The following is a 24,487-nucleotide window of genomic DNA, read 5'->3' on the forward strand; positions in this document are numbered from 1 at the left end:
TGGAAAGCCTGTGAGGGGTTAGATGCTATTGGAACAGCAGTTTACCTACAATTATGCATTTTATATTGGAACGCTATTAAAGAGGATCAAAAGGCTCTGTATATTTTCTGCCAGGCTTCTGGATCTTTTCGTAGTAGTGTCGTCCGACCAGTGTATCTGAATGTTTGGTGTGTCTATGTGACCTCTCACCAGAAGGGAGTCATGTAGCTCAGAAATTAGTCCTTTTCTTTTAGCATTTGTATTTTATTTATTTGTAGCGCGCCAGGCCCAAGCTCATCCGGGCACGAAAACTTAATAGGCATAGTTACAGAAATGTACAACATATACAAGATATACAACAGAGCTTAAATTTACAGTAGAGTACAACATTGTATATATAAGGTATATTATAATAGACATAATTACATAGGTAAGTAGAATTAACAGCCAAGCGTAAACTTACAAGAAGCACAGAAACATACAGCAGAACGTAGGCTTGGTCAAGCTGAGCGTAGTGTCAGATACATACAGTAGTGAGTAGTTTGGATAGTAGTGTTACATAGGCAATCACATTAGGCAGTTTATCATAGGAACATAATTTAAGCGAGACAAAATTTAGTGGGGGCAGATAACTCTATGTGATTGCTACATGCAGAAGGTTGAATCAGATTTGAGCGAGGAGCCATGATTTCGTTTTCAGTTTGAAGGAATTGAATGAGGGCTCAGATCTGATAGTGGACGGAAGAGTGTTCTAGAGCTTGGTGCCAGAACAGGGAAGCTCACGCCACCAGCTTTTTGAAGTTTAAATCTCAGCAGAGATAGGCTGTGTGTCTGAGCAGTTCTTTGGGGTCGGGAGGAAGTGTGGAGGGAAAGGCGGTTGGATAAGTAGAGGGGGGCCTTGTTAGTCAAGCATTTGTGAGTAAGGGCAAGTGTTTCTGATATCGGAATTATGTTGGTTTCTTGGAATATTTAAGGCCGCTCTAATGGCGTTATTCTGGGTGATTTGCAGTTTGTTAAGGTAGCCTGGCTATTCCCCAGATAAAGGGCACTGCAGTAGTCTATCTTAGACATGATAAGCGTTCTAGCTAGAGTGATGCTATTGGGGGTTGTCAGAAAAGGTCTGCAGGCCGCAATAATTTTGCAGGTATATGCCAATGCTGATCTGACAGCATTGGTTTGTCTTGTTAGGGACAGGGTGGAGTCGAGATAGATGCCCAAGGTTTTAGTATCCTTGGACACTTTAATGACATTGCCATCAATGATGAAGGACTGATAAGAGTGATCTCATTTATTAAGCCGTTGAGAGGAGCCCAAGATGAGGAGCTCTGTCTTATCATCATTGAGGCAAAGTTCGTGTTGGGCCATCCAGGCCAGGATTACCAGATATACTTCATTCAGTGCCAAGGTGTCTGCAATGTGGTCACCTGCGATGGGGATGAGTATCTGGGTGTCATCAGCATAATTAGTGTAAGAGACACCCAGATAATCAAGAACATCAAAGAGTGGTTTGGTAAACACATTGTAGAGTGTAGGTGACACACACGAGTCTTGAGGGATTCCACATTGGATAGGGGCGGGGTCAGTGGCTGCTGAAGGGGAGAATACCCTCATGTGTCTGTTGCTGAGAAAGGAGCTGATCCACGCAGTGGCTGAATCGGAGAAGTAGGCGGCAGAGCGGAGGTGCTGGCACAGGATTTTGTGATTGACCAGATCAAAGGCCGCAGACACGTCTAGGAGTAGTAGCAAGGCTAATTTCCCATTATCTTTCAGGACTTCAATTTGAGTTTTCAAATCTATCAGAGCCGTTTCAGTCCCATGCCTGGGGCGGAAGCCGGATTGTCTTAGTGCAAGGAGGTTGTTAAGTTCCAGATAGTCTTGAATCTGCAATTAGGCCGCACGATCAAGGATTTTGAGCATGAACGGGACGGTTGTATTGGGCCTGTAATTGTTTGGCATACTCGGGTCTAAGGAGGGTTTTTTAACAGTGGGATCACCCAAGCATCCTTGAGATTGTCAGGAACAGTACTTGTTTTAAAGGAGGAGTTAATAAAGGCCGTTATAAGAGGGGCAAGATCATGAGCCGATTCCTTGATGATGGAGGCAGGGCAGGAATCTCCTTGGCAATTGGTAGGTGTAATTCTATTGATGATGACTTCCACTTCAGCAATGGTGAGTCGAGAAGAGGCAAATGGTTTGATCTTAGGTGAAGCCGAGGGAACAGTCATTATTGGAGTGGGCTGACGATTATCCAGCTTCAGTCCGTTTTGTTTAACTTTAATTTTAGATTGGGGGGAAGAGATTTTGTTCAGTAAGGCTGTCTGGATATTTGCGCACCATTTGCTATCTTTAATACAGGTTTCAGGAGGTGTGGCAAGAGATTCGAGTTCCTTTAGGATCTTGAATAGTTCTTTGGTATTCAAGTCTGCTTGCATGATGCGATTATTAAAATTATTAAGCTCTTGTTTGAATTGGGTCAGTGGATGTTTTAGGTTGTTCCCCCAATGTTAGTCTGTTAGGACGCCCTTCAGCTGCAACTACATCAGGGTTGGCTTCCTCTAGTTCGTTTTAGGTATCAACACTCTTTCCATAATTCGTACACCCGGGTCAACGCAGCATTATAGGATGACTTAAATCTAAGGGGTGCACTATTTAATCCCTTATAGGAGGAGCCAAAATACAACTGAGTGGAGATGGCCACAACATGACTCCTTCCGTATCTTTGGATTTTATTCCATAGGTGCCAAAGAACAGGGTTTGTGCATATTTTTTGTGGTAATCGTCTGATAGGGACCCACCACCATTCCCCCAACGTGACTGGCTTAAAGAGATAGTTTTTCAGGCCAACCCATTGTTTCTCTTTGTTTTCCCTTAAGTGGCCCACCAAAACCCCTAGCTAGGCCACTCTGTAGTATTCATATAGGTCTGGTAATCGTACTACCCACTTCTCCTTTGGCAAAATTAAGGTACCATATACAATCCATGGTTTTTTCCCTGCCCATAGAAATGACAGCAGTGCTTTTTTGACTTTGACATGGAAAGAAGGTGATATTATCGTTGGAAGGGCCCGGTGTAGAAACAGCAGCCTCAATAGGATGTTCATTTTTATAGATTTTTTAAAAACACTTTAGTGCTTTATTTACCACATACAGTGCAACAGGAACATGCAAAAGTACATGACAACCACACTAAATGCTTATGCAAAGCCCTCACAGAGCCAATAAAGAATAAGCAACAATGCATATAACAAACAGAACGCCTCCAACTGTGCCCCCACTGCCATACTGAGCCGCCCGCAAGCCCATCCGCCCGTGCACCCCAAGCCACACCTCCACCCCCACAACCCTCATCAGTGCGCTGTAAACGCGCCCACCATGCAATGTATTCAGTGAGATGAGGTTGTTCCATCCGACAAATCAAATAGTGCATTCCACTGTGCTATATCCACGCTGCTCTCTCTCAATCCCCTGTACACAGCCCTATGACATACCACAGTCTCTGCCATCGGCCACCTCCGAAGTTTCTCCCACCATGCATCCACACTGGGCCTCCAGCAGATTTCCAAGCCATTGCGATTCTGAGCTTGGCCAAAACACAAGTTAAATCTTTCATCTTGGTTAAGTGGGTGGTCCCTCGCTTGCACGGAAATAACCCCAACATGTAGGCCTCTAGAGACCATGTACGTATATCTATACCGCCCTTAAACTCCCGCTCCGCTACCTGTGACCAGAATCCCTGTATAACCGGGCAGGACCAAATCATATGCATGATGTCAGCCTCCAGACGGGCGCACCTGGGACATCCCTGTGTTGCCACACCCAGGAACCGGGCAGGAGGTATAATTGAATTTGTTTGAACCGTGCATTCCTGGAAAACTTTTTTACATAAAGGAGCGTATATGCCCACTCAGCATCTGTAAATCCCCTGCCAAGGTCTGCCTCCCACTGCGCTCTCACTCCCAAGTCCGCCTGAAAGTGGGCACTAAGGAGCAACTCATACAATTTAGATATCACATGACCACCTTCTGACATATCATACATAACAGACAAGACAACTGGGTCCCCCTCCATACCGCAGGCCATCTGTTCTCTGATCCGTATCAACCGTATGTACATCAAAATCTGCCCCTTAGAAATGCCAAACTATACCGCCAACGGTAGCCCCCCCCCTTCACCTCCCTGTGTTTCCTGATACATGTCGTCCCCCGTCTATGGTCTGCCAATACCGCAACCAGGGGTGTGTGTGGGGAAAATGGTTCTGCGACACCCACCAGCTTCCAGATACGGCTCCACATCATCTTCTCCAGCCTCAGTAAACTCGGGCCCTGGTCAAGCTGGGCACACAATAGCCACAGCACCACCTTCAAGATAAATTGTTGAACCAAGGGCTGCAAAAGGACCATGTCCAATGTCGGTTTGTCGGCTAGCCACCTCATTACAAATTGCAGATGTTGTACGGGATAACAGTTCAAAGTGGGGTATCCTGATCCCCCATCCTCATAAGGCCTCTGCAGTGTACCCAAAGCTATCATGTTCCTACCACCACCCTACAAGTGTCCCTGAAGAAACAGAATTCAACCTGTTGAAGAACTTCTTGGTTATTACAAAAGGAACATTCACAAAGTGGTAAAGGAGGTGTGTGAGGACCACCATCTTCAAGAGGGCCACCCTGCCAGTCATCGACAGGAGGGGTCAAGCCCAAAAGGCATTTGATTTCACTATCCGATCAAGAGCGCCTGTGTGTTACAGTCATGAAAAGTGCCTGATGTTGACCCCCCCAGATACCGAGAAGTTTCAACCCACCATTGTAACGCCAGACTGGGGAGCTACTCACGGCACCGCCCCCTCAGGCCAGCGAGAGGGAACAAGCTAGATTTATTCAGACTAAAAGTAATGCTGGAGGGCACCATGAAACAACCAGCAAGTATTGTAAATTAACCTCCGGGTGTCGTACATAAAGCAACATATTGGCGTACATTGATGCCACGTGTGTTAACGCCATCTATTGAGATACCAACTTCGGCATATTCGGCTCTCAGAAACCCGACAATCGGCTCCATGGCAATAATAAATAACATAGGGGACATCAGGCATATCTGTTTCGTGCCCTTTCGCAGCTCCCAGCTCTTAGAGACGTGTCGGCCAGTCCTAACTCTGGCCATTGGTTTAGCATAGACCAGTTCCACCCATCTCCAGAAGCCCGGGCCAATGCCAAATGGCTGGGGTGTAGCATGAAACCAGTCCCACCTAACTGAATCAAATGCATTTATTGCGTCTAGTGAGGCTACTGCCAAGGACTCGCAAGAGGATGCAGTCCTATCAATAATATCATGTAGCCTCCGCAGATTCCAGAGAATGCTTTGTCCTGGGATGTAGCATGTCTGGTCTGGGTGTAACAAGACACCTATCACAGACTTCAACTGTTTTGCGAGTAGGGCCGTGACAATTTTACAGTCCTGGTTAATCATCGACAATGGCAGTCCTTCTTGGGTTTATTAGGGTTAAGCACAGGCACAATCACGATTCTCTGAGACTAGGGGGGAGCAATCCCACCCCGTATGCCTCCTCCAACACTTACAGAAAGCGGGGAGCTAATTCCACCTCAAATTCTTTATAAAACTCACCCGACAGCCCGTTTGCGCCAGAAACCTTACCAGAGGACAGTGACCGAGAGGTATTGCAGCTCCTCTATGGTCAACGGGGTGTCCAGGGCAGCGGCTGCCTCACAGTCCAAATAGGGTAGCTCAATCTGGGAAAGTGTCTCATCTAGATCCCTATCCCCTCCTGTCTTCCTGGCAGCACAACTACGCCAGCAACCTCCCCGGCTTGTCCCCCACCTCATTCAGCTTCTCCATATATTTTGCATAGTCAAACTTGCCCAACCTATCCCAATACGCCATGCATTCCTGCTTCAATGTTGTGAGGTCCTGAGCAGCCACCCCAACCCGCATGTTACTGCGCTCCACTGCCTCAATCTCCCTTTCAGCCTCTGAGATAGCACGCAGTAGTTCCTTCTGGACAGCCCCCATTGCCCCAACCGCAGCACTCCATAGCACAGTTTTAAAGGCATCCCAGAAAGTACTAAGTTTGTCCACACTGTCTGCATTGGTTTCAAAGTAGCCCATGATCGTGTCTCGCATGCATTCTCAAAATATCCCATCATGCAGTGATTCAACTCTCAGCCTCCACATAGGGATCAGAGGTCTGTTAGATGTGTTTTGCCATGTCACTAAGAGCAGTACGTGGTCCCTGGCCCCATACTCCACTTCAATAAGCTCACAGAGGCGTTCCTTGCCCATAAACACATGATCAATTTGAGTATATACAGTGTCCGGAGTAGAGTAGTGAGAGTAACCACGAATGTCTCCATGAAGTGACCTCCAGATGTCTTCCAGCCGAAGGTGCTGCAACAAGGCATTCAGGGTCTTAGCAGGCAAGGCTGGCTTTTTATACTTGGTGTTGGACCTATCCATGGTCGGACTAAGCATGCAGTTGAAATCCCCACCCCATAACCACAGACATGCATGGGATATAAAGAATGGAAAAAGGCTTAGGGATTGGGTGCATAGGTACAAATAATACATATTTCCCTGTTTTCTAGATATTCATGGACCAGCACCATCCTACCCTCATTATCACTTTTTCATATGTAGTACCTTAAAGGGCACCAATGGTGCTATCCACACGAGCACCCCCTGTCGTATGCAGAGTAAGTAGAACCAAAGGACATCCCTCCCCACTTCTTAACTATCAACTTATGCCACTCTGCGGTGTGGTGCGCTTCCTGTAACATGCCAGCCTCAATCTTTTTCTTACACAGGTAGTTCAGCACTCTTTCACGTTTCACAAAACTAATTAGGCCATGCACATTCCATGTGACTGCCCACACGAAATGAGCCATGGATTACAGACTGTATATAGAGGAGTCCAGCACCATGGCCCTCAGGGAAGACCCGACAACTCTCAAGCAAGTCCGGAGCGCAGTTCAGGCAGGAGGCGTCACCAGCACTGTAATGGTGACCAGCAGGGGGGGGGGGCACCAGCAGAGCAGAGGGACCGGCAAGGGCAAACCACTTAAGTCAAACCAACCAAAAAGCAAACAAATTCCAACAACAGAAAAAATACAGAAAAGAAACAGTCACTAAAACCACTCAATAGCCCAATAGCAAACCGCATATTCAGTCTCAGCTGCTTTTCCCGCATGCCTCCCAACCTAACTCCACGCAGGCAGCAAGCAGCAGCGGACACCTCTGAACTGGTGTAAAAAAAAATCAGCAGCAGCGGGGTTGCCCCAGCTGTAGTGTAGCAGTAGTCAGTCAGCCAAGAGAGGCCGGCAGACTATACAATGCAAGGACTCCGGTCCCCTGCATCATGCAAATCCACTGATGCCGTTTGCAATCTATCCCAAGGAGAGTCTTTGTTTCTGTATGCTGATGTTCACATTTCATCGCCCCTCCTCTCCGGGAGCTATGCAATCCCATTTGCATCCATCCAGGCACGTGTCTCAGTCGTATCCACAAAGAAATGTGCCCTGCCATTATGCAACACCTTATTCAAAGAACATTGAGAGTCTCGATGATACTCCAATCCCGGACAAAAAAGAGTATTCTTTCCCTATCCTTGTAATTGAGGATGCATGCAATCAAAGGCCTCAGCGGGTCCCCTGGGGGAGGGCGTTTAACAAGGGATCTATGTGCTTGCTCCACCGCGAAGCCCTGCGAGAGCTTGCCAGGACCCACCTCCTGTAGTAACAAAGTCTCAACATATCCCATGCGGTCATTGCCTTCTACACCCTACGTCAGGCCCACTATCCAAATGTTGTTCCTCTTGGTCCTGCCTTCCTGATCTTCAGCGCGTCATTCCAGGGTCTTAACCGTGTCCGACAGTTCATGGACCTCTGACTGCCCACTAGTAATACTTGCAGTGTTTACCCGCACCTGTGTTTCTGCCTCATTCACTCTGTCTGCCAATGTGCGTACACCATGCCTGACTAGGCCAACATCCACGAATACTGAGTCGATTTTGTACTCCGACTGCAGTGCTGCAATTGCAGCCAGAACCGTAGAATCTCCCTGCAGCTCCACGGGAGGGGAGGCCCCAGCAGCGGATTGTTGAGCAGGCAAAGGGTCATCTCGAACAGTGTTCTTGCATGCATAAGCCTCCATCACAGTCTGTTTGGAGTGTCCCTTATTATGTTTCTCCAGGCATGAGTGCAAAACAGTGCCAGATTTCCGGTTTCCTAGGGCCTCAGCCCCACGAAGGCATGCAAAATGGGATCCCACACTAAATTCAGCAGACGTTACGCTGGGCCACAAAGTGGGGGTCCACAGCAAGGCACTCGTCACAATGCCAGCCTTCGCTCAGCGCCCAACTATGTCATAGTCCCCATCCGTCGCATCCACCAAACGAATACCATCTAAGCAGACCAGAGGCCAAGCCATGACACTGCCTGCCCAGGAAAGGCTGCAATCACCCTGGTGCAGTGCCTGGAAAGTATTATCCACTACTGTCCCGCTGGCAGTCACGCAGAGTTCCCTTCATGCACCGCCATCCAGCATAATGCCGCTTATCAAGTTGTAGTGTAGTCCTTTTTGCACCTCAATCAGCATAGAGCATTGAAACATTTAGCCTTTAAGGCTGCTGCAACACATGGCAAATGCACAGCAGTGGGTGCGCAGCAAGCGTGCTCCAGAACATTAGATGCCTCCTTTCCGTGCTGGCGAGGGTAGGCAAAGCATCCACCAGTGCAGCAGCGTCTTACCCCCAGGCCCAAGCTACCATAGAACACCATGGAAGGACGGCACACAGTAGGTCTAGCCAGTGCCAGTGGCCCAGGCACTCTGCAGGGATGACCTCCCCAGTGGGGGTCTGCGATCACATTTGGGGTCCCCACCAGGGTCTCACATATCCGGGATGCCCCAGTGATTCCTGCGGTGGTGCAAAGGGAGTGCCGCCTGTGCTGCCCTTGTTGCAGGATATGTACCGGTGGAAGCCCCCGAAGGCAGCACACAGGTGCGGTGCACCCACCTCCACTCCTTGCAACCACTGGCACGCTCCCGCCACAGGCTCTCTGCTGACCCCCAGCACGTCCCCCGGATCCCGTCCGTCCCGCCTCTGGCCCACAGCAAGCCAATATGCAGACCACAGCTCCCGACGGGGCGCCATCCCACACTGGATGGAGCAGAACTTCAAACATGGCTCAGGGCCTGAGAGCAGGTCCAGCGCAGCTACTCAGCGCACGGCAGGTGCCATCTTTGCAACAGACTCCAGCACCTTCCAACCAGCTGTGTGTCTCCACGCTGCACCCAGGAACGTCCGTTCAGTGATACAAATATTCATTGGGTGTTCCGACACCCGGATCTGGCCAAAGGGTCAATGTGCAACAATGAGCAAGCTAATAAATTAGCGAATCGAGCAGGAGTTTATGGAGGTTGCTTTCTCTTTGCATGGCAGCTAGTCACGCCGCCGTTCCTTTTTATAGATGTGAGATGTGCTGCCCATGATAACATGGTATTAGACAATTTCTGCAAGGTTTTTTCATTTCATCCCAAAGGGGAGGATAATTTTCAGCGTATACATCATGTAGATTTCTTGTAACTTGCACCCTAGATATTTAATACTGTATATGTGTGTACATAGTCCCTGGCTCAATAAGTATTAGGATGTCTGGGAAACATTGTTTGATAGTGGAAAAGCTACTGTCTTGGTCAGGTTACATTTAAAACAAGAGAGTTTCCCATATTCTGACACTGTCGAAATGAGTGCTGGAATAGATGTCTCTGGATGTGTTATATACGCAGAATATAATCTACGTATAAGGCCAGTTTGTACATTTTCCTCCCATCACTAGGCCCTGTATGCGAATATTTGAGCAGATGGCTGTGGCCAACGGCTCCAGCATTAAAACAAAAATGAGTGGGGACAGGGGACATCCCTGACGGGTCCCCCAACTCGGCCAGCGGGAGTTCTGGTGAGGCCACTCCATGAATCACCACCTTGGCCTTGGCGTTTGAAGGAAACACTTTTGATTAACTTTCTGTAACACCTTGGTTGACTCTAAACTAAAACAGACTCTGAACCTCCTTTGCTAAAAGACCTTACAAGCACTGATAGCTTTCTCATTTGACAGAGCTTTCTTACAATGCCAATTTGGGGCCTCTTTAGATACCAGGCAAAAATGTCAGTCATACCTATTGAGACACAGCTTCAATCCAAACACAACTTACTCACTATGCATGCTCTCACTGGCCAATCATACACTGGTGATGCAGAGCACATCCTCTATCAACGGAAGGCAATGGAGTGCTGATGCAGATACAGTGGGATTCATTCAGGGGACAATTTCTACTACGCTTTGCCACATGTGTCTGGAGAGTAGCAATCAACCTCTTTGGTAAGGAGCCAAAGATAAATTCTATTGTTGAGAATTTTAGGTCTTGGCTCAAAGCTATCGCGTTAGCTACACCTAGTGGAGCCAAAACTATTGGTATGGCTTGTGGAAGATGGCAAATGTGTGCACATCCGATTATTGATAGCTCACTATTCCCTCCTTTTCTAAGTTTCTAGCATTATGTTTTGCTGAAAGGGGAATATTTTCTGTCTGACTTCGTTGTAGTTGGTAGCTGCTTCTAGCAATCAATTGGAAAAGTCACAGATCTCTGAGGCTTGACAGAACAGGGATTGTTTTTCTCTAATTATTTTGTTTGATGTGTTTGCCTGTTTTATGTTAAATATTGTAACCTCTGTTGTCAATTTTAATGGTGTGGAATTTGCTACTGTTCTTCAGTGATGGCATAATGCTTATTTTGACTACACTTGATACAAGACAGGGAACACCAGTGGCCTTTGCTGATGCTATCTTATATGATTTCAAGAATCTGAATTGTATTTTTCCAGCTTTTTGCTAGTATGTCATATATAATGTATTTGCCATATTAGCATAATGGGTGTAGGGGAAATACTCTGCTGGGCAGACAAAAAATATATAGATTATTTAGGATGTAATAATTTTAAAATGAACAAGTTACTTATCCCTGGTAACGCTCTTTCAACTGGATGTTCCTCCCACATAGTCCTCATCTTACAATAGGATAACCTTCAGCTGCTTCGGAAAAGATTTTCGGCAGAGGGCGCTGTCCGTCGATGTGGTTGACTCAATGTCCCTCGAGGGCCATTGTCTCGTAGTCTATGTCACTGTCGGTATATATAGCGCGCGCAGCGCCCATTGGCATTAGTTCTGTTTTTGTGCCTTCGTTATGCAGAATTACCAGCATCAGTCAAACCTGGGCAGTAGGCTTGGTTGGCTGATGAGGAATATGTGGGAGTAACATCCAGTCGAAAGAACGTTACCAGGGGTAAGTAACTTCGAATGGATTGTGCCCTCCCACATATTCCTCATTTTATGATAGGCTCCCAAAGCAGTGTTCGGTTTTGGAAGAGGGAGTACACATTTTCAGTTCAGAATTTGTCATGGATCGAGTATAAGACTGGGACAATTGTTGATAAAAAAGAAGGTTGAATCCTGAGGACATCCTTTATCCTTTTGAAAAATTGTAAATGGGTGCTTACTAGACAGGGCTTGCAATTCAATCACCATGCGGGCTGATGTTAACACCACTAATAGAATGGTTTTAAATGTATGCAATTTTAACGGACATGAAGGAAGTGGCTAAAATGGAGCACACATCTAGAATTTCAATACCAGATTAAGATCCCAAATAGGGACTTGAAAAGGTGTAGGAGGGAACACATTAGTGAGTGCCTTAAGAAACGGTGTGACTAATGGCATTTTAAAATAAGATACCTCTTCTGAGGTGCGCTTAAAGATAGAAAGCACTGCCAAATATCCCTTAATGGTCCCAATCTGGAGCCCCAAATTTGCCAAATGTAATGAAAACGGACAACGCCACAGGTGTACTGAACATAAAAGGGTCCACATCCTTTTCCCTGCACCAGCTGGAGAATTTGTTCCAACGGCAGCAGTACAAGGATTTTGTTGCTGGCCTTCTGGCCGAAAGTAAAATCTCCATTACGTCATCCAGGAGGTCCCAATCCTTATATCTCAACCTCTCTATATCTCAACCTCTCAGAAATCATGCAGGAAGGTTGAGTCTCTTGACCTCTGGATGGAGAACAGGATCCTCCTCTCACCAGAGAAGGTCCTCTCATCGCGGAAGACGTATTGGAGAGCAGATGGACATGTCCAGAAGCTCCAGGTACCACGGCCTCCTGGTCCAATCCGGGGCAATTAGTATCATTTATTTCCAGAATTTTCTCTACCTTCTGATCATGTGAGGAATGATAGGAACTGGAAGAAATGCGTACACAGTGTAAACTCCCAGTTCACTACGAATGTGTCTCCTAGAGCTCCTCTTGAGGGGTAAATTCCCAGGAGCAGAACAGTTCACACTCTAGTTGACACTAGTCGCAAACAGATCCACTTGAGGGGTTCCCCTAAGGGTGAAGATCTCTTGAAGGATATCCTGAGCTAGTTCCCACACGTGGGAGACTGTGCTCTCCCTGCTCAGAGGGTCCGCCACTGTGTTCTTCTCTCTGGCTATGTGAACTGCTGATAGAGATATTCCTTCTTGTATTGCCCTGAACCAGAGCTGCATTGCTTCTCTGTACAGTGGTAGTGAGCATACACCTCCTCTCTTGTTGAGGTAGTACATGACCACTGTGTTGTCTGTCATTATCAGGACATTCTTTCCCCATACAGAGGGCAGAAAGGCCTTCAGCGCAATTATGATCACCCTCAGCTCCAAAAGATTGATGTATAGTTTGAACTCTGATGGAGACCAATGACCGCTGATTGACAGATCGTTGGCGTGGGCTCTGCATCCCGTGAGTGAGGCGTCTGTCACTACAATTATCTCTGGATATGGTTGTCAAAAAGGTTCTTCCTTCAGAATATTGTCCTCGCAGGCCCACCTGTGACCTTGTTTGGTATCTGAAGTAAGTTTGACATCTTGCCGGAGAATTGAGACCACTGTGTCCTGAGAGCCCATTCAAGGGATCTCATTCTCAGGCGAGCCTCTGAGAGCAGAACAATGCAGGATGCCATAAGGCTGAGTAACCTCACAGTCAAAGGCCGGAAGACGCTGGGCACTTTGAAATTTGGTGACCATCTGCAGAATGTGTTGAGCCCTCACCTCTGGTGGCAAAGCTTTTCCCAAGGTTGCATTCAGGACTGTTCCAAAGAACTGGAGCCTTTGAGATAGTATTGTGTGGGACATCTTGTGATTGAGGGAGAAGCCCAGTTTGTGAAGAGAGTGGCAGGTGACGCTGAGATGTTCCAGGACTTGTTCGGGAGAACGTGCCCCGATCAGCCAATCGTCCAGGTAGGTGTAGACGTGAAGCCCCCACCCTCCTGAGACTCGATGCCACCTCTGCCATCAACTTGGTGAATACCCTCGGGCAGAGGTCAGCCCAAATGGTAGAACTCAAAATTGATAATGAGAACCACCAACTGCGAACCTCAGGTACTTTCTGTGCTTGTGATGGATTTGCATATGAAAGGGGGGTAACCATCTTGAATTTGTCCTTCCTGAGGAACTTGTTCTTGTTTCTCAAGTTCAAGATGGGTCTCAATCCTCTGTCCTTTTTGGGGATTAGAAAATAGGGGGAGTACCACCCTTTGTTCCTTTCCATCACAGCTATTGGTTCTATAGCACCTTTCTCTAGCAGGCTCAATATTTCCTCCACAAGGAAAGGCTCTGGAACTTTGAATGAGTGGCTCCCCAATGGATGGTCCTGAGGCCTTTTTAGAAAGGGGAGGCAGTAACCCTGGGCTATGTTTCCAATGCCCATGCATCTGAAGTAACGCCCTGCCATTCTTGCAGATGCAGTGAATGTCTGCCTCCCACTGAGGTCTTGTGGGCTAAGGCCTCAGAGAGGTTTTGAGGTGGCTGAGGCAGCGGCTGATGGTAAGGTAACCGTTGCTTGGGTGGGCTTTGCACCTCTCCATCTTCCACCACGAGGGAATCTTCTTCCACATTGACTTGCAAATCCTCTCACTCTTCCAACTGAGGAGTAGAAGCGAACAGACTTACCCCTCCAAGATTATCCACTGGGATGAGAGGGTTGAGGCTGTCTGATAGCGAATCCAAGGGACTTGGCCGCTGCCTTTGAGGTCTGCAGCTTCTCCAGACTTTCATCAGCCTTGCTGCCAAACAGCTGGGTGCTGTCAAAGGGCATGTTGAGGATCCTGGACTGCACATCCAGTGCAAAACCTGACTTCCTCAACCATGCAAATTTGCATATCACTGTGCTTGCCGCAATGGTTCTGTTGATGCTGTCAGCTGAGTCCAATCCTGATGGCAGAGACTCGCACATTGCCTCCTTGCCGTCTCTTACAATGCTCAGGAAGCCTTCGGGAATATGGTTAGCCACCATAGCTACACAGTCCCACAGGGTGCATGTGAATTTTGCTAAAACGCAAGTGGAATTTGTGGACTTGAGTGCCATTCTTCCAGCAGAAAGACCTTTCTCGCTGAAGCATCAAAACGCTTATCATCCCTATCTGGTGGGATGGTAAGGTACGCAGTCTGTTTTGGGGTTGACATTGCTGCCTGCACAACTAGGCTTTCAGTTGTCAATAAAGCGTCAATGATTTGCGCACTAACAGCGTTGACGACTTTGATTTCGAAGGCATCAATGATGTCGACGCTAAGGGTGTCGACATTTTCGACGACTTCTCTGTCGATTTTGCTTTCGACCGAGACCTCGAAGGGATTGACCCTCGAATCGAAGGAGTCTTTGACGATTGCTCATTGTGTCGAGCTCTCAAAGGATCTCGATGGGTCTTTGACTTACGTTCTGGGCTTGAGGGCATGCAGAATGTAGTCGTTGGTCTTTCATTGTCTGCCTCTTTCATAGCCTTAGGATTGACAATTCGCTCGCTGTTTCATGTTTGCCGTAATTCTCTAAGCGAATGCTGTTGCAGAAAAACTGGACTGAAGCCAATGGGCGCTGCACACGCTACATATACCGACGGTGATGTCGACTACGAGATGGAGGCCCTCAAGGGACATTGAGTCGACCACATTGACACACAGTGCCCACTGCCAATTTTATTTTGCCGAAGCAGCTGAAGGATATCATATAATAAGATGAGGAATAAGTGGGAGGACACAATCCATTTGAACTGTATTTATTTTGGGGATAAAAAAGAGTCACCAGGACACCAGGCTGGTCTTTCAAAACCTTTCTGCTGAGAATTTTGGCTACAGTTATAGAGCTCTCCCTCCCTTTGACCACAAAGTCCATATAAGCGCGAGCATCCATTAGCTGTGTTGAAAATAACATAATCAATCGCTGAGATTCCTTCATGCCTAGACCTTGTATTATACTGAAAACAGTGGCTTAGAATGTTGCATACCACAACAGAAGATACCTGTATGTTCCTGAATTCAGGAAACATTTGAACTGATTGACAGCAATGGTGAAATGTGTGGGTGCAACTTCACATCTCTGCTTAATGATGCCTCTGTCAAGGATTATCATACACAATTGGAGATCTGCATAGTTGTACTATGTAGATTACCACTGGAATAATGCACCCTTCTTTGAGCCAGAGGTGTATGACTATGACTATGAAACCACATAATGTAAGCTGATATATGTATGTTTTCTAAGAAAGTGCTAATTTGCCATGCTCCTACTCTTATAGATGGGGAATATATATCACAAAGCCGATTCCAGCAGTTATTTACTACCAATCTATAGGGAGCCACTTCCAAGGGAGGAGAAGACTATGAAGTAAGTAATGGTTATGCATCAGCTCAATTCTCTCGTTTAAGGTGGTAATATGTGAAATGTATGTGCCATCTTCTTCTTTGATCCTGTGTATGTTGCATTTTCATATAATAATTCATCCCTTGCCTTCCCACAGCACGTACAAAAGGTGTGTGCCGAACTGTAACAGGAAAAAGAAGCTTTTGTTTTTATTTATTTATTATTAGGTTTTTACGACCTGCTGCAATGCAGAGAGATGCTGTGGGAATAGAGACAGACACCCGGGTATGCTTAGGTTTCCTTTATTTTGATAGGCAATACTCCATCTCATACAAAATGTTCAGGTTCCTTCACCAGGAGATGTCTTCTCTGAGGCGGAGGCGGAGGATGTCAGTGCAAGGATGACTCCTCAGTCTTCGCTGATTTCTTGTTCGTAGGCTCGTCATTTTAATATGCACAGTAGTAGTTTGAGCCCTCTCTGTCTGCATCTTCGTCCTGTAACAAAGCAAAGCAAGTTTGAGTGACACATTGTAACTGGGAAGCCTGCTTTTATCCCTTGAGTATTCGCTTGCAGCGAATCAGCATGCACACTTCTTAGTCTCTTTTCTGTTTCATTGAAACAGGAAGCCCCAGCCCCTTTCTTTTCTTCCAACTGATCCCTGGCCTCCATGACACCTACCTGCCCTGCCGTACTTCACTGACCATCTCCTCTCCCAAGGACCCTCTGCGTAGTCCTGTTAATTCTTGGGATTCCAGAAGATGGATTGCCTGCCCTCCTCGAGCCAATTCGCTAAGCGGCGTTGATACCAGTAGGGCACCGCCCGTCTTTGGTTTGTCGCCCCGTCAGTTGAGTCATGCTCTTATGGGTCGGTGTAGCGAGATGCTGGCGTAGGGTGTATGGAATACCACTCGGGTCACCTCAACCTGCGACCAGCCTCACAGATTCTTAACAGCAAAAAGGGACCGGTATGAGGGGGCATTAGGGACTGGTACTCGTCATAGCTAAACCAAGAGCTGCCTTTATGGACACCCATGGAGCTGTGCCCCATCTGTGTCAACAGAGCACAGACATCAGTATCTTCAAGCTTCACAATATCCCTCTTGGGTAATGCCTTTCAGGTTCTACATGCTTTTCAGGGCTCTCAACATCCCTCTTAGGTTCTAGGTGCTTGTCAGGTTCTTAGTGGCTCTTTCAGGTTCAACATGTGTTTAGGGTTCTTGGAGTCCCTCTAAAGTTTAAGTTGCTTTTCAGGGCTCTCGGTACCTGTCACATTTCCACTCCAGAGTATCACACTGCTCCACAATCCAACTCTGCCTTCATTTCACAGTCCTGCTCTATTAACTAGAGCATAAACAAGGGTTAAGAGATGATCACCGTTTCACGTTCGCCTGATGAGAAGTGCACGGCATGCTACATTTTCATGGCTTCTCTAGGATCTATACCACTCGAGTGGGTCGGAGAATCAAAGCTAGGCAAGATGGTGACAACCGTGAGAACTTGGAGTGCTCGTGTCAATGCTGCACATGTGCCCGGTATCAGCATCCGTTGTTTAAGCATTGGCATTGATCTGGGCATGCCCAGTACCATGTAAGGACACTACTTGGAAGTCTTGCCAGGAAGCTTCATAAATTTATTTTTATTCACTACATTATTCCAGCCTGTCTTCTGCCCATATTCCTGAAGCCTGCTTCTGCATTTTGGTGTTCTATTTGACTTTTCCCTGTTTGTTTGTTTCCATTGGCCCTGAAAAGTCCTCTATATCCACCTCATCAACCTAGCTCTTCTTCTCAAGCCACATCTGCTCCTACACCTTCCTTGGATTACTGTTACCTCACTCGCTACTGGTGTTTGTTTTCTAATAGATGGCTGAATACTACTCTCCAGCAAGTCCTCCTAATTTCTGTACCTGCCACGTAGCGAAGCTGACAAACATAGACAAATCTATGGCAGACCCTGTGGAAGAGTGGTTACTGGCCAGCCGCAGGAATTTGTAGAACATGAACTGCTATTGGACAAGTTTAAATCGGGATTTAGACCGGATCACGGAACTGAGACTGCTCTCCTAGCGGTACAGGATGACTTGTTAAGGGTCGCGGACCAGGACGAACTTTCCCTTTTAGTGATGTTGGATTTGTCTGCGGCCTTTTACACAGTGAACCATCACATCCTTTTTGAGCGGCTGCAGGAAGTAGGAAGAGTCTCCGATCTTGCTTTGGCTTGATTTCGTTTTTGCTGTTCAATCTGTATATTCGGCCTCTACTGGAAATACTGATATGTCACGGGTTGAATTTCGACTCTTATGTGGACGATACTCAGATTTTCATAAAAATTACCAATTTTGCAGAAGTATTCAGTAGATTGGGGCAGTGTCTGGATGAAGTAAGATGATGGATGGCTAACAATCAATTACAACTTATTGCAGCTAAGACCAAATTTATTTTGTTCGGACCTAGACATCTGCTGACAGCAGCAAAGAAATTGCCCATTCCAATGCTCTTAGGAAAAAGCTTAAAATTTGTATCCAGGTTAAAAAACCTGGGTTGCGTGTGGCAAGATGACCTCGGCAGCGAAGGCCTAGTTGGAGCAAAGGTTCAGGCGGTACACTTTGTTCTGAGACTCCTTCGCCAGGCACTTCCATATATCCCTAAAGAGGATCATGCTTCCGTGGTCAGGGCATTGACTAGTGCTCATTTGGATTATTGTAATAGTCAACTGTTCGGTATCCCATCTAAACAAATTCAAAGACCCCAAAAAGCACAGAATGCTGCTGTCAGGATGATTTTTAAGTTGGGCAGAACTGCCCATGTGTCATAATTTCGCTGTGATCTACACTGGCTTTCTATAGAGGAACGCCTAAGGTTTAAGGTAGCCTGTATCATTTTTAAATGTGTAAATGGTATTGCTCCTCTATATCTGAGAGATTTGATTCAGCCATATCAACTTGGAAGACAGCTGCGTTCAAGTGATTGCCACCTCTTATCTATACCACATTCACTGTATAAATCAAGGGTCAATAGACGATTCTCTGTTTTCGGTGCAAAATTGTGGAATTCCTTGCCACTTGAATTGAGGACCCTTATATCACTCTACCAGTTTTGTAGAGCACTGAAAACGTTCTGGTTTGGATAGATTATCTTTACAGTAACTAGTGGTCCTGTGTGTGTGTGTTAAACTGTGTTTCTGTATCAACTGTGTTTCACCTGTGCCTTTATACGGTTCATTCAAGAAGAGAACTGTGAGACACCTGGGGGGATTCCCACATGTAGACCCTGCGAAACCTCTATTCAGATGGCCAGGGAAGGGCCATCGCTTTTGGATCCCAACCCTGGGAGTGGACAAGCAAGGGCGGATCACCTGAGTAGGGAAGGCTGGGGTTGCCCTCAGGAGAATACCGTAGGAGAGAAGAGGTATTCTAACCAGACATTGGTGGAGGAGGAAGTCACAGATGCCTTCTTGGGATCCCATGTCCCACAGCCAAGTTGCAAGATCCTTAGATCTCATTCTATCTGTCAAGAACCCAGAGTGAGAAGGGAAGTGGCTGATTAGCCAAGAGAGAGAGGGAGGAAGGCACAAGTAACACAGGATCAGAGCACTGAGAGTAAGATTTATTCATCTTCTCCAAATCGTAGGTAAAACCACCTAGACCTCTATACACATAAGCAAACAGCAGAAATAAAGAAGGGGACAACTTCCTCCTGTGGGGAAGAACGAATCAGGAGATTTTCTTATACCCCCTGTCAATACCCTGATGAGAAGATCAGAACTCAACCTAAATCTTGTTACCCATTTAAACTCTCTCCCTTAATCTCAAGGGAATAGTTACAATCTCACCCCAACTCCCCCTCCCTATTTCCAACAAATACAGAGACGAGGAGGAGGCCAAAAACATCAGTAAAGTTTACTCATAAGAATGACATGGGGAAAGTTAGGGAAACCTACACTAGAAAGAAGTTTTCCAAAAGTTTCTTGGCTATGGCGGTTGGGTCTAACTTGGCGACATTTTTCTAATAGTTGTATCCTTATATTCAAAGGCAGTTATGTTGTATACCAACGGTCGCGTCTCACTGGGTAATAGGGTTATGCCAAGAAAAACCCCAAAAGGATAAGTGCAGGTAAGGTAAGGTAACCCAGAAGGAGACTGCGCCCAATATTCAATACTGAAATATATTTATTTTCGTACAGAGTGCCCTTTAAAGATGACACGTGTTTCGGTCTGCCTTCAGACCTTTTTCAAATCAGGGCTAATATCCTATCATAGCACCATATGTTAATAAAAATAGATAAATATATATGAAAAATATACATGAAAAAACATTATATACAAAAGTTCACATTTTTATATTTCAAATGCAATCCATTTTGAAGTTAATCGGATTTAAATAAAAGAAAAAAATAGAAATAAAAAATAAAAATAAAAAGCCAGACACAAAGAGGGTGGGGATAGGGGATGGATAAGTAAGGAATGCAAAAATATACGTAAACAATTAGTTAAAATTGTGCTAGTTATTATGCATCCATTAAGGCCATAGGTAATGTTAAGTATTTTACCTTCAGAGTTCTATAATACCCTGTATCATTTTGATGGGTTAGATCCCTATGAATAGGAGAAACATTTTTTTAAGTGTCATTCCTTTGACCCATTCATGAATTCAAGACAATATATATGTGTTATCATCACATTTATCCCATCAGACTGTGGAATGTAATAATACGTCGAAGATACTTCTGTACTTAGGTAAACTGTTACGTATTATTGTCACTACCAATATAATCGGTCTTCAAAAATGCGTCATATCGGAGTGCGGACTCCTCCAGATGACAGCTGTGCGTGTACCCGTATCGCGTACCCGTTTTAACTTGTTCTTATATAAATCTTGAATTTTTAGATGGTCTCTTACCTTGGCTCAGTCTCCGCGTCTGATCGCGTCTGCAAAAAATCTCGAGGGGGCGCCATGTTGGCGTCCTCTCTGTATATAGTAATTAGCCCAGTGTTGCTATGGTAGCTGACCTCTGGTAATGTCCTTTGTCTATGTTTACGTAAGGGACAGCGTGGCGGCCATATTGTACTATACCCCACTAACCATGAATTCTAGCACAGTTTACACTGTTCACTTCTCTTATTAGATATTATTGGCACTAAATGTACATTTTATCTCAAAAATAAGTTAAACGTCTTATAATATTTTTTTATTATTTTTTTAAGAAAAGTTCGAAGTAAAAGATAAGTACTTCGCTTCTATTATGCGTACTTCAAAATAGATTGTCAAGCCTCCATGCCTGTTTCCTTAGGCATATTACGCTTGATTTGTGAGGAGGCCGGATGTATTATCAGCATACATGATTGCGATACGGGTACACGCACAGCTGTCATCTGGAGGAGTCCGCACTCCGATATGACGCATTTTTGAAGACCGATTATATTGGTAGTGACAATAATACGTAACAGTTTACCTAAGTACAGAAGTATCTTCGACGTATTATTACATTCCACAGTCTGATGGGATAAATGTGATGATAACACATATATATTGTCTTGAATTCATGAATGGGTCAAAGGAATGACACTTAAAAAAATGTTTCTCCTATTCATAGGGATCTAACCCATCAAAATGATACCGGGGTATTATAGAACTCTGAAGGTAAAATACTTAACATTACCTATGGCCTTAATGGATGCATAATAACTAGCACAATTTTAACTAATTGTTTACGTATATTTTTGCATTCCTTACTTATCCATCCCCTATCCCCACCCTCTTTGTGTCTGGCTTTTTATTTTTATTTTTTATTTCTATTTTTTTCTTTTATTTAAATCCGATTAACTTCAAAATGGATTGCATTTGAAATATAAAAATGTGAACTTTTGTATATAATGTTTTTTCATGTATATTTTTCATATATATTTATCTATTTTTATTAACATATGGTGCTATGATAGGATATTAGCCCTGATTTGAAAAAGGTCTGAAGGCAGACCGAAACACGTGTCATCTTTAAAGGGCACTCTGTACGAAAATAAATATATTTCAGTATTGAATATTGGGCGCAGTCTCCTTCTGGGTTACCTTACCTTACCTACACTAGAAAGAACTCAGGTTGTCCCACTAATAGAGTCAGGCAGAGTAAGGCTACTCACACTTGACTCCACCTGACGGGTTTGTTCACTATAAAAGGTGAGGTCATGCACACAACAAATGAGCGAGCTGGGGATGCAGTCCGGACCGCAGGGGCCCAGGAGCATAGAGAAGCAGGAGCTGCAGCCTGGAGTAGGACGACGTGCGGAGACGCTGGCCTGGTGTGGATTCAGGGCTGCAGCATGGCGAGGAAACCGTGACTCCAGGGAGCCGAAGAAGTGCAGCCTGCATTCTGCCAGCCAGGTCCAGGAGAGAGCTTGTTCCCTTGGGGCCTGTGCCGACCCCAAGGGTGCCTTAGGGGCAGGTGGTGAGACCCTGACCTCAACCCCGCATTTCCTGGAGGAACCGTCTCTCAACGCGATGCTGCTGGGTGAGTTTCTTGGAGAATGTGAATGCAACTCAAGAGCGTGAGTTTGGATGAGAGCGGAGCGGGAGAAAGGCACGGCCCATAACGAGAGAGGGGCACAAGAAGAGGCAAAGAAAGTTAAAAAGGAAAACAGAAAAGAGGGTGCAAGGTAGCATGAAAACAATAAAGGACAAGTGCCAGGGGCACGATAAGAAGAGCTAGAGTAAACAGTGCAAGTGTGCATGGAAAGGAAAGAAGAAGAGAAGGGATGCAGGAAGCATCTGAAGGGAAGCAAAAAGGTATTAGAAAAAGTAAGAGCAAGAAAACAAAGCGAGGTGCAAAAGGGTCAGAGTGGTCACGCCTAGGAAAATCAAAGAGCTCTTGTTTTCAAAAGCCTCTTATTCTACCCCATGAAAGGATTGCCAATAAGGGAAAAATGTACATCCCGATCTTGGGGAACGGAACCCTGACAGGCCCTACCAAGGAAATAAAAGGAAACAAAGAGTATTCAGATAAAACTGACTCAGTGCTAAAAGCTGGAAGGGGGCCTACGCTTGCAGAAGGGAACCCTGAGAAACATCCTAACCAGAGGAATTTGTGTTGTAAATTAAAGGGGCCTAACCTGGGGAAAGGCACCCTGTTAAATCAAGAAAGAACTGTGATGAATTACGTTTTGTGTTTGAAAACTGGAAGAGGTCTGAAGCTTGGGGAAAGGAACCCTGAGAGGTCTATCAAAGAAAGCATTCTGATTACAGTGACTTTGTGTGTAAAGGTTGAAAGAGGCCTGGAGCTTTGGGAAAGGAACCCTGAGAGACATATCAGAGGAAGCATTCTGATTACAGTGACTTTGTTTTTAAAGATTGGAAGAGGCATGAAGCTTGGGGAAAGGAACCCTGAGAGGTCTATCAAAGAAAGCATTCTGATTACAGTGACTTTGTGTTTAAAGGTTGAAAGAGGTCTGGAGCTTTGGCAAAGGAACCCTGAGAGACGTATCAGAGGAAGCATTCTGATTACAGTGACTTTGTTTTTAAAGATTGGAAGAGGCATGAAGCTTGGGGAAAGGAACCCTTAGAGACTTATCAAGGAAAGCATTCTGATAACAGTAACTTTGTGTTTAAAGGTTGGAAGGGGCCTAAGCATGGGGTAGGGAACCCTAAGAGGCCCAACCAAGTTGGAGACTTGTTAATTTTTGTTGTCCTGTTGAAAAGATTGAAGCTTGGGAAAGGGAAACCCAAGAAGCTTACAAAAGGAACTGTGTTTGAATTTTTCCATGGTGTTTTGAAACTTGAATAAGCTGAAGCTTGGGGAAGGGAACCACATTACACCTATCACCGCTGCATTTAAGGGTCCACCAGATCATGACCTTGGCGGATTTCCCCCTAGCTCTAAGCTGGTGGGAAATCCGCTGCAAATTTGCCGATTTTCAGCACGTTTACCGCCGGCGGGAAATCTGCCGGTGGTAATAGCACAAATTTTCCCCATTGGGCCGAATGGGCAATAACCGTTCCGCCAAACCCGTGATCCGGCACTAATAGCACTGGGGGGTTTGGCGGAAGGGCTATTAGCGCCGGCGCTCGTGATGAGGCACAGAGTGTCTTTAACCTGTCTCACTTCCGCCTTTATTCTCCGACAGCGTTTTCCTGACTGTCACTGTTATTTTGGTTGCACTTTTTCTCTGTGGCATTTTTATCTGGAATCCTTTTTGTTTCTTTGCTGGGACTTTACCTTCTGCTGCCTTATATCAGTCTCTCCTGCTGCATTATATCAATCTCTCCTTGGTTTTCCTATTTTTTACTTGTTACCATGACATATTATCTTGCCTTTATTGAAGATTCAAGGAACCCTTTTGAAGGATTCTCTACTGCCCCAACCTTGCGTTTGGTCATTTTTCTGCCTTAATTGGTTTTTCCCCCTTTGGTCTTTCTACTTAACATCCCCCCTGTTTTGTCTGTGTGCCACCAGACTGACAAGGTGGCTGCTGAGAGGAACAGACAGTTTATCTTCCAGGAACGCCAGTCAGGACGTTGAAGAAGGGAGAAGGAATTAACTAAGGAGAAGGTGTCTACGGAACCCAGTGAAGAATCAGGTGAGAGTTCTGACGAGCATTCAGAGAGTACCACTGTGCCTGTCAGACCCTGCATGTCGCAGGGGCTGACAGTTCAATTTAGAAAGGCTGTTCGGATCAGTCTTGGAGTGGTCTTTCTAAATCAGTCTTTTTTTAAAGTGATTTTTTCTCTTAGTACACTTCCACATATGTGCCCAATACTGTTTTGAGTTTAATCAAGCATAGCACAGT

General features: G+C 45.7%; 1 long non-coding RNA gene across 1 annotated transcript in view; it reads left to right on the forward strand.

Annotated features, from left to right (window-relative positions):
- The window catches only part of LOC138493319 (uncharacterized), a 255,392-nt gene that overhangs the window by 16,088 nt on the left and 214,817 nt on the right, over nucleotides 1-24,487 (forward strand). The window contains exon 3 of the long non-coding RNA XR_011276376.1: nucleotides 15,646-15,734. This is a non-coding gene — a long non-coding RNA (uncharacterized lncRNA). The remainder of the gene's footprint in view (nucleotides 1-15,645; nucleotides 15,735-24,487) is intronic.

This window comes from Ambystoma mexicanum, chromosome 10, assembly GCF_040938575.1.
Source record: "Ambystoma mexicanum isolate Mex_15411 chromosome 10, UKY_AmexF1_1, whole genome shotgun sequence".
NCBI lineage: Eukaryota > Metazoa > Chordata > Amphibia > Caudata > Ambystomatidae > Ambystoma > Ambystoma mexicanum.